Source organism: Anticarsia gemmatalis, chromosome 4 (genome assembly GCF_050436995.1).
Source record: "Anticarsia gemmatalis isolate Benzon Research Colony breed Stoneville strain chromosome 4, ilAntGemm2 primary, whole genome shotgun sequence".
Taxonomy (NCBI): Eukaryota; Metazoa; Arthropoda; class Insecta; order Lepidoptera; family Erebidae; genus Anticarsia; species Anticarsia gemmatalis.
The window spans coordinates 8,612,625-8,627,544 of record NC_134748.1 but is presented as its reverse complement, the minus strand read 5'-3'; the positions used below and the strand labels follow the sequence as shown (position 1 = coordinate 8,627,544).

General features: G+C 34.5%; 1 protein-coding gene across 5 annotated transcripts in view; it reads right to left on the bottom strand.

Annotated features, from left to right (window-relative positions):
- The window catches only part of inaE (inactivation no afterpotential E), an 84,827-nt gene that overhangs the window by 59,240 nt on the left and 10,667 nt on the right, over positions 1-14,920 (bottom strand). Inside the window, exon 1 of one of the 5 annotated variants that reach the window (XM_076113584.1) lies at positions 9,996-10,538. The exons of the other annotated variants lie outside the window; for them this stretch is intronic. The gene's annotated coding sequence lies outside the window, so the exon portion shown is untranslated. Of the gene's footprint in view, positions 1-9,995; positions 10,539-14,920 lie in introns of those variants that run through there. 5 annotated transcript variants of the gene reach the window in all.

Genomic DNA, 14,920 nt, shown 5'->3' with positions numbered 1-14,920 from the left:
TCTAATTAAAAAAAACATTGCAGAATATGACATGCAAGGTTAAGATACTATCTGAATGGTATTGAGTATTGACGGAACGCATCAATTACGAGTTATAATAGCAGCGGATGAACAATGAAGGATAAGAAGTAATTATATACTATTTCAATATCGCTAACGTTGGCGACAAAAATGTGAACAAAAAATATTTTCGCAAGATTTTGAATGGCGTTGAAAGACCGCATATTTGTTATTTTTTGTGCTGTCAACGACAAAAAAACATGGGAATAAATTATAAAATCAATCTCGTTAGTTTATAATTAAAGTTTATTGGGCCAGTCTTATCGGGTATCAACTAAATTGGCGGCAGTCTAATCTGATTATGTGGGTAGTTTGAGTCTGTCCTTTGTACCAACGATAGTTCCTGTAGCTATTGTCTTATCGTGAACTAGACAATGTAGGACGATGTTAACTAGATAGTTAAGATCATTGCTTCGCGCACAGATGTGCATTGTAATAAGCACGGAATTTACAAGTAGAAATCTACCGTTTCTATTTGTGTTACTTATAATTAAATCTTGTCTTTTCCCCTTTGAATTATTTACGGTAAACTGGATCGTGGTTATTTATAGTTTGTAAAGTAGGTGTATTTAAATACTGAAGGTGCTTCCGCTCCTCGGTATTGGACTTACAAGTTTATTTATGAAACATTTATGCAAGTGACCTTTTAATTGGGTGTTAAAAGATTTATATTATTATTGATTAGAATGTGCATTCGACGAATGCTTGCATGTATAATTTTAACATTTTGAAAATACGGACTACGGTTTTGTTTTAAACAATTAGTCTTTTATAATGTAGAGTTTTATTAAACAGGAATTTCCCGTAATTACTGCAATAGGTTTTTTGTATCCTCTATCCTTAAAAATAGTAGATATAATGTCCTAAAATAGGGATATAAACCAAACAGTACAAGTTGATTTCGACAGTTATGTCACAAACAGTAATCTCCTGTCCCCGGTAATTGAATTACCAACCATAATTCGTGTCATATACTCTGCCTACCGAATAAAGGTAAAACATTTTTATCTCTGAATACATAAACAAAATCTGAATACTATCATATATTTTTATCATTTTTACATATCTATGACGGCGTGAGTTCCTCTCGATCCGTGACCGATAAGATAGCGCCAATAGCTGATAAGTGACGTTGTACGTTCCCTCCATTAATTAGTACAATGAGGCGGATATTTTAAATTGAATACCGTATTATTCCGGGGCATGGAGCATGAAACAATCAGATTGGGAACACGACGTATTATTAACGGGGACAGTCCGGCCAGACCTTGAACTGCCGCACAAAAGCCGTGTACGCGAATCCATACATGTTGAATATGAACAAAAATTGTGTAAAAACGGCTTTGAAATATGAGTGCTTGTATAACATTCCCGATTAAAGCAGAGTAAAGACTGTTATAATTTTGACCGGTATTTTCCTTTGTACCAAAAAGCGAGATAGATTCCGACAGTTTTCTTTAAAAAACGAAAGACCTACTGAAATTGTAGTCTTAATTGGAAACTAGGAATGTAAACGTTTATATTTCATCAATAACAATGATCTACTGCCTAAAACGAATTCAGCCCTGACAATATTTTAGTCGTTATCGTTAGGAAAAGTGATTCATTTCGTATGATTCGATATACATACTTTCCATAAGCGAACTATCCAATTAAATACATCCGTAAATCACAGTGAAATGTTTTCAAATGTCATGTCGATGTCGGCGTGACGCCACGTAACGATTGTTAGTGCGCACGTGTGCCTGCGTCCGCGCATGCCACGAATATTGATGCCACATGCCACGATTACCATCAGAAATGCAAAAAGAAAAGACCTAATGACCTAAGGATAAACCCAGGTTATATGTAGTACACAAAGAACAATATTATAAAGGAAGTCTTTAAATTGGGGACATAGTTCAGAAATAACCAGTAAATTGGTATTAACCTACGATGCGCCAGCGCACAGTCGCGTGCACTAAACGTAAGTACTTAATGTTTATGGCACAAGTCGTTTTATTCTTCTTTTACTATTAACGGTAATCATATTTTGTCTGTAATAAATTGCCCTTTGTTTCAGCAATTGCTACTTTTATATCAGAGTATTTATTATGCTACTAAACGTTGTTCAACAATCTTGATAAAAAGAAGTTAGGTGATTAAACAATTTTCTTACGTGCTTTCCTCAGATTCTACGCCGTAAGTTAATCATTTCAATTCAGTGGCAATAAAGGAATCTAAGTGTGAAATCTTTCGCTAATATTTGCCTTCCTCTTGAATCGCCTCGTACCCTAATCAAGCGTCAAGTGAATCCAAACAAACCCTTAAATAAACTCTGCTAAAAGAAATCGTGAGCAGCGAGAAGCGAAGCGAAAAGATAATTGCCACTGAGTGAAGAACCTCTGATAAAACTCCAATGCCCTCAACTTTCTACCGTTACTATAAATATTTCACACCAATAAAATGTATCCGTGGTTCGGTTAATGCCGTCATTTGTTCCTAAAAGTAATGTTATTATCCTCTCTCTCTGTTTTCCGTGTTATCTAATAAAAGGCTACGTGTGTGTGTAAATGTGTAACAGTTTCTACAATCTGTTTGTTTAAATACGACACCTTTATTACGGTTGCCGGTCAACGTTTTTATAACATCGTAATATACAATATTGTTACGTAACACTAAACCAAATAGGCTTAAGTGGTCGCACCATAGCGCTCGATATAGTAAACACATATAAAATGGCCGTGACTGTGGGAAACATGAAAGAAACTATAAATAAATTACAAACCCGGCGCCAAGGGAACATAAAGATAAATATAGGCCTCCTAAGTATTATACTTAACTACAATTTTATCTAAATTTGTCTCCCGTGTTTATATTTCTATAACTTTTGTTCAACCACTGAAGATTGAGTGGGTTTTTATAAACTCGACCGGGATAAATGAAGTGTTCTCAAAGCTGAGTGAAGAAATAAATTATTTCTGGAGGAAATTTAGAGGGATATTGGCGAAGACCTCAGTATTATTATATTCAGTGAAATGATAGAGCTTAATCTACATTTCTACGAATGTCGTTTATGAGGTCAAAGTGTTAAAACTGTTCGGAGAAGATATCGCTAATAGCAGTTATACTTTTCTCAGTATTTATCGATTTTTGCTAACAACCGTTTTACCGACATTTTTGCATCAGCTATTACTTTACTACTGAAATAACTGAATACTTATGAACCCAATACAGAGCTACAGTACCTTACGTAATTAGTTATAAACGTTCTTTGTTTAAGAACATTAAATATACTTTCAATATTACTTATTTTTATGTAATCGCCTATATTATAACAGAAACGATTATTTTAACAAGAACCTCATAACATGTGATCGTTAGCTGTTTAACGCAAACAGAATATTAATGAAAACGTACATATACTTACTGGTAACAGAAACGTGCGTATCATTTTACTATAAGGTTTTATACACAGTCTATATAGAATTGATTATGTACTATAATGTACAATTTCACGACCCAATCGTTATTGTGTTGCAATTAAATAAATTGGAGATTTTTTGCCTACAACTTTTACAAACTACAACCCAGGTCGCAAAAAAAAACATGATTTTCCGATATTATGTACCCAATTTTATCCTTTCCTTTCCTCCATTATTCCTGGTATAATATAACTTTCTATGAGTTACAAATAGGTATAATATATAAATCGGTTTGGTGTTTCTGGAATTTAAATCCGTGTTAGGGAAACTTCAATGACTTATGTGTCGATAAGGAAAACTGAAATACAGAAATTATTTTACATCATAAATACGTTAACTAATTTAGCTCATTCATAATGACAAATACTGTGATATGAAAGCATTTACAGCACTTAAATTAGTCAAAATTGTTTGTCCAATGCATCGCGATGAGTTCACCAATGACAGGTTTTGCGAAAACACACCATGAATGTGCAAAATATTTGCTTTAAAACCGTAATAATATGATTACAATGCGAATCGATACGATTAGCTATATAATACTATTATGAAACCTTGTTCAATGTTCGTATGTGCTTCGTTTTGCTGACGTATTTACAAAGGTACATTTAGCGTCAGAAATATTTATGCACTCACGTTTTAATCGTACATTTTCAATATTAAAATATCATTTGTATTAAATGAATGGATGTGAATGAGGCAAGGGAAATTTGCGAGGATCGTAGGTACCAATTGGAGTCCATTTATATGCCTATCTCTATGGGAAAAAGATGTGATATTATGTATATAAAATATCAATTTAATAACTGCCATTGGTCAAAACACAAAAAGCAGTGATTGTAAATTTAAGGATAACACACGTAAGTAACTTTACAATTTTCATTGATGGGATATGCTTTTGAAAATGTAACATTGACCTATATTTGATACATGGTTTTGACGCTAACCGTACATACATTATACACGTACATAAGTACTGACAAAGTATTCATATCAGGCGTTATCCGAATCTTCTAGATATCACTGACAAGCGGACAAAAAACATTGAAAAAATACTTAATATTTAATAACTTCTATCACTTTTAATCTCTGTATCTGAATTTACATGTCACAAGTAATATTATTACGAAATACTCTATAATTAAACTTGCGAGGTGGAAGAGAACTACGACATGTAGAGCGCTTTCCGTCTTATTTTTTCTTTATATCTATTTGTACATATAGGTAGCACTTTAAGCATATACTTAGAAAAATATTGGTACTAATTTGCAATGTAAATATTATTTTAGCAAAATTAAATAAACGAATCATATTTGATAAAGTAATTTGCGACATTGTTGAACAATAGTCTTACGAAACAGGAGTTTATGCAATCAAGCATTTTATTTACATTCATTTGTCTGACATTTCTATAATACATTCTATTAACGTTATCATAAGCTAAATCTTTTAAATACCAGTCTGATAATATTTCGTGCATGTATTCATTTCATGATATTATTACATTTTAACATTTAAATTATATTAAAGTCTGAACAAAACGTGATACCTACCGTAAATCCTAATGTGAAAGTTTGTGAGAATGTAATAGTATGTATGTATGGATGTTAGGCACTCTTTCACGCAAATACTATTGAACCAATTACGATTAAATTTTATATATAGGTAGTTGAAAACCCAGAATAACACATGCGGCGGCCTCTAGTGCTAGAATAAATTAATACTTTTTAAGACAAGTCGTTATCGGCAGCTCCTCGCATTATAAATTATTGTATCAAACACATTGTAAATCTTTACGCAATTGAAAAGAGTGGCTGTAAATTTCTTACTAATAATCAGATGGCTATATCTTCTTTCTTCTTTCCGAGCTAGTTGTAGATTCAGTAATTGTAACAACTATAGGTGTCAACATTTGACCTAGGTAAATTAATAATTAATTTTGCGTGTTATTTCCCACGAAATAAGTTATAACATTTCATCAAATAAGTTATACCATCTCATCTTGACCTAAAACAACGTTAAACTTACTGAAGACGAAGTTGTAGTGATTAATGAATTATTATTAATTATTCATTGACTGAGTGAGACGGACTGTTGATCAATGATTCATTTGGGTCACAACTCAGAACTGATAACAAAGTAACAACAAGACCACGTGGTTGCTGATAGCAGGCAGATGGCTGCTTCTGTAAGATACTGTCTGTAACTTTCGATTTTAATATTTTTTTAAATAGATAAACGTATAAAAGCTATAATTTCCGTACTTCCCCTCCTTTAAGTCACATTGTTGGGCATGGTTGTCCTCCCAGAATGAAATAAAGTTTGGCCTGGAGTACTTGTAAAGGTCTAACAATCAGTGCATTTTCGAAATATGAAGCATAAATTTGAGGATTTATTGGGGGAAATACGTCACAGCATTTTCGTCAGTTATTCCGTATTTATGTCAATAAATTAAGTATTTAGTAGTGGTACGGTCACCAGTTTCTAAACACATCCAACACGAATACTTTATAAGAAAAATATAATGAAAAACATGAATTTATGACGAGTATGCGCTTGCAGTACAACCCACAAAGGCTTTCCAAAGCATACTTTTGAAAAATTCCTGCCCGACCACTAGCCAAATATCTTGTTTGTGAAAACTTTGAGCTTGGCAATACATGTAAACCATAGCGAAATTCTTTACTGTCAAAGATTAAACTTTTCTTGTTTTTAACAAATAAAAAGTTTTGACGTCAGTAAGCGGCTCAATAATTCTGTTGTTTATTTCTTCGCTACGCTTATAATTGGTCTCTATTTCGAAATCGTTTGGAGAAGAATGTAATAATGTGAAATTCGGACTTTGATTCACATTTTCCTGTTTGGATAAGGTCCGCTACCGTTATATAGTATCAATATGATTTGAGGGAACCATCTCAATAAGTAGAACCATATATTTGCCCAATCATTTCAATGTTTCAGTGACATTTCTGAGACGGTTTTATTAAAGGTCAACCTTCTTTGATGTTAATTCCGACAGTTTTATACTTAGTGCTTAAAGGCAATTGTTGCTTAGATAACAAATACGCATACTGGATATATCAAAGTGTATCCCAGTTTTTAGCAGTAAGAGAATAAAAACATTAATACGAAGCCAGTTTCGCTTGTCAAGTTTTTCAATTAGAAAATTCCTGCAGATAATAGAACCTACTTTGACGCTATCTAGTGTTTCCGCTCCATGAGCTTCACACGTCAAAGGAATTTTTAGTTTATGGAGTTATTTATGAAATATTTTTTCATTAGACGCGCGCTGAAAAAGAGCTAGTATTTAAGTGCTTATTTCCATTATAAGTTATGGTCAATACTAGCCTATTCAAGTTATAGATTTTTTATCAACATATTGTTTTCAATAAGAGTGATACTTTAGAATATTCATCTGTGTTAAAATACGTCAACAAAGTAAGCCCCTATTCATTCTAAGGAAATAAAATAGAAACGCGCTCCGTGTTCCCGTTTACATTTGCATTCAAAAAGACGCACCTCGTTCATTGGAGCTGGATGACTTTGATGGATATTCAAATATATTTGCACATTTTACACACAAGGATGTCGTACGCACTTTGTAACCCAATTTATGACCCAGCACTTGTTGTAAAATATGAAACTAAGTGTTTCGTGACTAACATAGATAAAATTCTGCCCGATAACGATGGAAATTCTAATATTCTTTTATTTTACGATCCTGGTAACAAAGTTGTAAATTGTATCTAAAATACGTGGTAACGTGAACGAAAGGGTGATCATTAAAATCTATGAAGAAATTCTCGGAAAGTATTGGAATTGCTAAGTTTGACGTTTGCGCTTTGGTGTTTAATAAGTCAATCGTACTACACAGCCGAGCTACGAACATTAGTAATGTATTTACTTAGGCACAAGGAAACCGCTACATAAAATACTTTTTCCGCAAATAATCCGTAATAAAGAATTTAAATGTAATTATAACGGACACTTTATTTAATACAGACCCTCGACAACCACGGTTTTGGCAGGGCCTATCAGTGGGTAAGTGTTGAATAGATTCTGATTGGATTGGATTAGAATCGGCGCACGGATTACGCGCCAATTTTGCCAATTGCGGCATTTGTAGAGCTACTGTAATCTTGGGGTCACAAGCTTATAAGAACTGTATAATACTATACTCTTTAGCCAAAAAGGATCGTTTTACGTACAAGTGACTTTTGTCTTTAATAAACTAAAGCGAATTCGAATATCTAGGAAAGTAAAAGGACTCCCTGTACTTAAAATAGGTAGAAGGTGCTTTCGAACTATCTTGAAAAGCAATAAAGCCTTGAAATCGAAGGCTGTAAACCTGAGCCGACGGCATTATTGAACATTTATTTCAATGAACGATTCATGTCGAAATGACAACACACCTCCCCGGGGAAAGATAGGAGGGTATTTTCTTTTGATATTTGAAGTTATTTCTTTATACTTCGAATCTCATTTAAAAGCGAGCCTGTGGACATTTTATAAGCGATATAACTTTGACAACGCCTTTTTATAACAATATTACCTAAGATTTAATATATTTTTAAGAACTCTTCCCTCCAAATCTCTCAACCGAAGCAAGTAACTAAACTTCAAAAAATAGAAAAAAGTATTGCTGCCTTAACATTTTCTCTACGATTTGTAATGTAACAAGTTGTGACAGTTCAAAAACCAATAGATAAATTCCGGATACAGAAATCTCATATCGTAATTAGCCGCTACTACACAGGTGCCAATTGGCATAGAAATAATAATATTTATGTGAATAATTTAGCAGATAACGAGAACTAGTATCAAGTGTAGCGCAGTACGATCGATCACGGCGATTAAGCAAACTACGCGGTTTAACTTGGGACAAACTGTTAGAACGGCCATTAAGGAGTTACTGACTACAATCTAAATAATGCCTTAAGAAACATGAAACCTATTTAATCATTGTTTCATGTGTCGGAATCAATTCTTTTAGTCAGTTGCGCTTACCGGTCGGTAAACGATCTGTGAGTTAAGCTAATCTTGGCGCGGTCATTCTATAGATGGGTGACCGCGTAGTGGTATTTGAATTGGTAGTCTCAGTGCTTCAGAGGGCACGTAAAAAGTCGGTTTCGGTTGTTATTAACTACAATAACCGTCGTTAGGCCACGTCAAATGCTTTCGGGGGGCTTGAACAACTTTGACACTAGGTTGACCACTAACCATACGATCAAGGAGAAGAATTCTGAAATGTATTTTGAGAATGTTTCAGCCGCCGCCGCGCCGCTCGTGTATGACAGGATGTATGAAACTAGTAAGAGAAGTTCGCAGGGATTATGAGGCGTTGTTGTCTGCAATTCATGGGAACAAGATGGTTTCATGTATGCAAGGAGGTAGGTACTTAGAAACGTACTGTAGTAGCTATGCAATCCTTCATTAATATATAATATGTTTTATAGGTATATAAAGTGAATCAATCAAGGAGGTAGGTACAAATCTTCATATTTACATTCAAACATAAAATCTTAATTATATTCGAGCAAAGATTTTGAAATTGGTATACATATTTCGAAAACTAGATTTATGTGTCAATAACTCAGGCTTCAAATCGTTTTTGTGTTTATTAGAAAGAATCAAACATAATTTTATAACTTAACGGTAACATGATTAAAAACTTTTCACGACTATAAAATTTTACAGTAGTTTTTTGAAGCGGTAATATTTAATTAGATGAATGCGTCATTCGCGAAACTTTACTTTTTCATCAGTATTAAAGCAGAAAGATACTGTAACTGACCGCTTCAATTCTCGAGGGATGAATTCGGCTTTAGCGCGGACGAGAAAGGGGTCTTTTTTCAGACAATTGTATTCCGAGCGCTCAAAAGTGAGCAAGACTGAGCGCGTGGCTTTACTGCATACAATTGGCTTAACAAACTCCGCTTCGGCTGTCTCCCCTTAAGCCGAGTGTCACATTAAGTAAATAGCAGGCAAGCTGCACGTAGTTCCCTCGCATATTTATTTATGATCATAGTTTTTCCCGCTTTTGTATTGAAATAAATATATTGTATACGGTTGTGGTTAAAACTTGTCCTTCGAATACTAGCCTATTAGCGGCATGATATCAACTATGCATATAAATTCAGTGCATTCCGTCATTAATTGGACCGTAATTTGTCGCGTGACGTAGTAAATTCTGTAGTATTAGTAACATTTAAGTCATGTTTATCGGTAGCAATAACTTTATTTAAATAAAGTGACCCGTAAACTTGGAAGCCGCTGATAAGGATCAGATAAATATGTCTCGTTGACACAATTTACACCGATTAAAAATAATGTTCTCACATAATTCCATATACTTCAACTATAATTATGACACGAAGTCTCGTGGTCACGACATCAGGTGGTAGACAGTTTTAAACTTATTAAATATTCTTACGACATTACTACTAATGGGCAAAAAGTTTGAATACATACTTTGTGAGTACAATGCGACTACAGACGAGCAATCAGGAAAGAAGCGGCTCAAGTCGGAGTGGACACGCGGGCGACGCCGGCCCGCGAGCGGCTAACACTCAATCACCACAATCTCGTCTCTAGAGCACCGGCACTCATAACTCAAGTACATAATGCACAGTCGGACAGACGCTCCACTTATTCATCTAATATAAAATGACCGCAGCACAGTTACACACCGAATCGCCACTTACAACGGTTCCTTTCACTGCAAACATCGAAGTAACATAGCTTTTAACCTAGCTTTATTATTGTCTAAATTCATTGCGGCCGGTCATCTAGTTTTATTACCAGCTTCGGCTCAGTACGTCTCGGAGCGATTGGCGATACCGGCGAGTTGTTTTTAACTAGTTTTCATTGAACAATTAATGTGTTTCTGTCAGCGGAATATGATTTGTTTATAGCGAGCGGAGCGGCGTCGCGCGGCGTGCGCTGCGACTGTGCGCGCGGCTGCCTTGCGGACCTACCGGCTACGACTACCGCTGACTACCGACGAGCCGCACCGAACCTACCCGAGTATATCATGCACGCTTACCGCCAAATCGTAGCCGCGTATTCGCTCACGCTTATCTTCACTCGCCGCGATAGACAAAGATATCAATATAGCCGTGAAGAGAAATTACAAGACACCGCGGTCATCTGCTATTGAAACTGCACATTATTTCATATCATTCGCTTTGCATGCGAAATACAGGTGACGGTGGACATTGCACACCCTGTTTACATGCTTGTTTACGCCGCTAAACAGATTGGCTTACGTGTGAGTCAGTGCGGATTGCAGAATATAATTAAATTTTGTAGTTGGTACCTACTCCGCGAGTTGATGGCTTGTAGAAATTATTAGTAATAACTTTTTTACACTTTGTGTACGGATTGCGTAAATAAATTGTTCGGGCGCCATAACAAAAAAGTTTTTAAATATTCTGAAAAATTATATCGCAACAAAAAGGAGGTATTTAATTATTATCAACATAATAGCATAACAAATGGTTGTTGAATCTCCGCAGCTCGGCGCTGGGCGGCGGTAGAGCAAGAAACTTGCGATCACGTCAAAGTTTTTTCATGTTATAAATGGAATGTTCGGCGGAGTACTTTTTTGCATACTCATCATTTTGAATGATGTTCCGATAAAGATTTATAGCTACATTAAAGTGGAAAATGGAACAATAGAATGAGTTTGTTCGCTGATGTTATTTATACAGCTGGTTTTAATTGTCTTTTGAAAAAGACATAAAATAAAACAACGAATTGAGTTATATTTTTTGTTTATGGAACCGCTGTATTTACGAAGACGCTTTATGGTTTTTGTTGTCCTTAACTTTATTCCTGTACACGTAGGGGTGCTACGTCGTAGGCAGCGTCGTAGCATAGGGTTACAGGATGCCGTCCCGGAATGTAACTTTACTTACTTTATAGTTTGAAAAGGAGAATAGAATTGTGTGTTTATATATAGCTATACCCATATTCATTTTATCAGTAATTCAATTATGCTGTCAACAGTTGCGCATTGACTGTTGTAGTATTAAATAAATTTTTTTTATTTCTTATAACAGCCAATATCACCGATTTCATTGTTATGTCACTCTCTATGTTTATCTGATAAATATTATGAAGTCTTGAGTGAATTACAAAAGAAAACAAATGAACAACGTCGTCGAACACTTTGTCTTCAATTCACTATAATACAGTTTTTTCTACAGAGTTTTACTTTATGAGTGATATCTTTTTAAAAACGTGAACCTAATAGCCTCATTGTAGTCAGTAAATAACTTTACCTAGAGTTTTCTGAGCGTCCTTCTCACTTGTGTGAGAAAAATATTCAGAATATAATTAGTATTTAACTCATAAAATTAGCACGCAATTGTAAACAATCGTTGTGTTGAGATAACTCTGCTTTGAATTAAATTCAATTTTAGATGGCGCTCAAAATTATTTAATAACACGATCCTTGAGTAGGTGTTATAAGATAAAAACGTTTCGTATTCGAGCACGTGTAACAACAGCTCCAAAATATTTTTTTTTTGCCAAAAAATATTTGAGAAACATTTAAGTATCAAAGATAAACGTTACATTTCGGTCATGACTGACAGATAGACACACCGCTTGAAAAATATACATATAAAATTTTACATCAAAAGTTTCAGAATTGAATATAACTAAGATAAGCGAAATTCGGGCATTTTATACAAGGGTCGTAATATAAATATGAGTCCCAAAAATATTCGAATAACGTATGATTTTTAATAAAGAGGGTTCGCACTTCTAAACAACAATAACGGCGCGATCAATAACTTGGTTTATTTTAATCACAGAGCTATTAATATGTTGGTTTTTTACTTTTTAGCCGTCAGCCATTGATTCAGACATGTGATTAGCTAAAGCTAAACAACAACTTGCCTACCATTAATATCGATTATTATAAAAAATAATACTTGTAAAAACTACGCGAAACTTCAAGGATTTTTATAATGCTTTGGAGTGGCGTCAAGATCATGTTTCGCTTTTAACTTGACGTTTCATTAATAGAATTAAAGTTTTATATTTTCCTTTTATTGAATTACTAGTCAAATTCAGTAAACATGAAATAAAGATGAATGTTTCATGCCTTAGAAGCCACAAACTTATATCGCTAAAAATGAGGTTGTAAGCAAATGTAAAGAGTTTAAGATAAAACAACTTTGTTGCATTGAAAAAAAAAAGGTTTCGAATAGCCAAATGTAACATAGATTTGCAATACTACTCTACAGCAGTCAGTTTTGTCCAACATCAGCAGTTTTCACACGATAATGTATTCAGGTGGGTGTCCCACTACACATATTGTTTCTATAAACTGTATCACACACGGATATGAACCGAATTTTCTTACGATCCGCCGGGATCCTTTCCACGTGACAAAACCAACTAAATCTTTTCTTTTATCGTCAAACAAATACATAATACCTAATAAAATACAAACTTTTCCTCAACAAAACTTTGTTTTTGGTACAGCCATATATCTGTCGTGTTGGAATTTGTCAACAAGAGTTTACTATTATTGATTGAGAGGAGTGTGTTGATGTGTAATCGTGTTTATTTGGAGGTTGGGACTATAACGGGCTAAAATCACAATACAATTGAGACACTTGATGTCCATTTCGTACAGTCTAATCGCGCTAGTAGATGTATTTCAGCCATTAGCGGCTTCACCGAATCGCAATAATTTAATGCCGGCTGCGAGTGCTTTAGACAATTCTGCATTCCATTCTTCGTTTCTATTTTTAATTAAAAGACACGCTACAAAACTAAATACCGAGATTGTCCCTGAAGATAACTGTGTAAACAGAACAAAAAAAAAGCATAAATTATACGCGCTTATCGATTTAATAATGTAATTAATACGTAACAGAATATTTCACGTCACATGCAAGAGTAATCAAATTGACGACCAAAAATGTCGTTAAGGGTGAGCATACACGATCAATACGTTAAGTAAATGAACCCGCGGGCGGCGAGCCGGGTGCGATAACAACCAAATGATTTGATTTGCTACAGTTTGTTACAATTTGTCAATTTTGTTCTTGTTTTCACAAACTTCCACACAAATATTTCGATCACGTACAAGAAACATGTCTGACATAACGATCGGCTTCGTTGTATTATCCAAATCATTATGTCATTTTAGTTGCTTCGGCCCTGTTCGGAATAAATTAACCAAACTAGTTTAATTGCCTATGTACCGTCGTAGAAGCTAACCGTAGTTGTTGATAGAAAAACGCTCAAGAAGCGCTTCATTCCAAGAACATTTCTATCGACAGATATATGGACATTGGATCACATAGATTTTTGGTTTTATGTTAATTGACTAAGAGAAAAATATATCATATCAAAAGCGAACTCAGCATTAACCGCATAACTCTATTATTATTCTTAAATGTTGCCTTTGTATCTGAATAACACTAGAAACAATATATTATACTTACATTCCAATATCGCTAATGTCATATGAATTACGATCTATGAACGACACATGAGGTTAAAATAAGTGCTGTTGGAGCCTTGACTTGATCACTTGGGATTTTACGCTAGACTATTACCACATAAAAGCTAATTAATTACTTATAGCCTTAAAGACTTGACCACAATTCAATTGTGTGATTTTATTTCAACATAGAACTGTTACTGTAGTATGATTATTTGCAGTCGTTAATATCGAGAATCGAGTATTCAGAATTGGCATTTAAAATGCACTGTAAAAATAGTTCCTACAGCGTCCGCTAGAGGCGCTTATTTGTAACTTTTTTAAACAACATTTCTCGCTAGTTAGCCGGTTTTCAATAGTCGATAGTGGCAGAGAATCGTTCTACTGTACCTCGATTCTCTACCACTATCGACTACCGATAACCGGCTAGCTATCGAAATTTAGACATTTAGGATGTACTGCCAGAAAAGTTTCTACGACATCCGTCAGAGGCGCTGATCAGATTTTCATACAAAATTTCTCGATGACAGGTCGGTTGTCGGTAGTCAATACTAATACATAATTTTAGCTACTGTTAGAGACTTATATTCTCTAGTCATACTAGTAGATGCTAGCGTTTGTAAACGTGACTGCATGTAGGGATGTCATGAATGGAAATAAGTAATTTAGCAATTGGTGTACTGATTAATGTTTGTACGTTTGTTCAGATTGTAAAACACAGGTAGGTATGCAACGGGGAATAAAATGCTCGCATATTTAGGGATTCAAATCAAATTATAAAAAACTGGTAGCAGTAACTTCGTACATACAATAAGTATTAAACTGCTATGCAGCTAGAAATGCTGGGATGACACAACACACAATATAATATCTACGCAAAATTAATAAAATTCTATACATATAACTAAATATGAATAACCGAAATGTA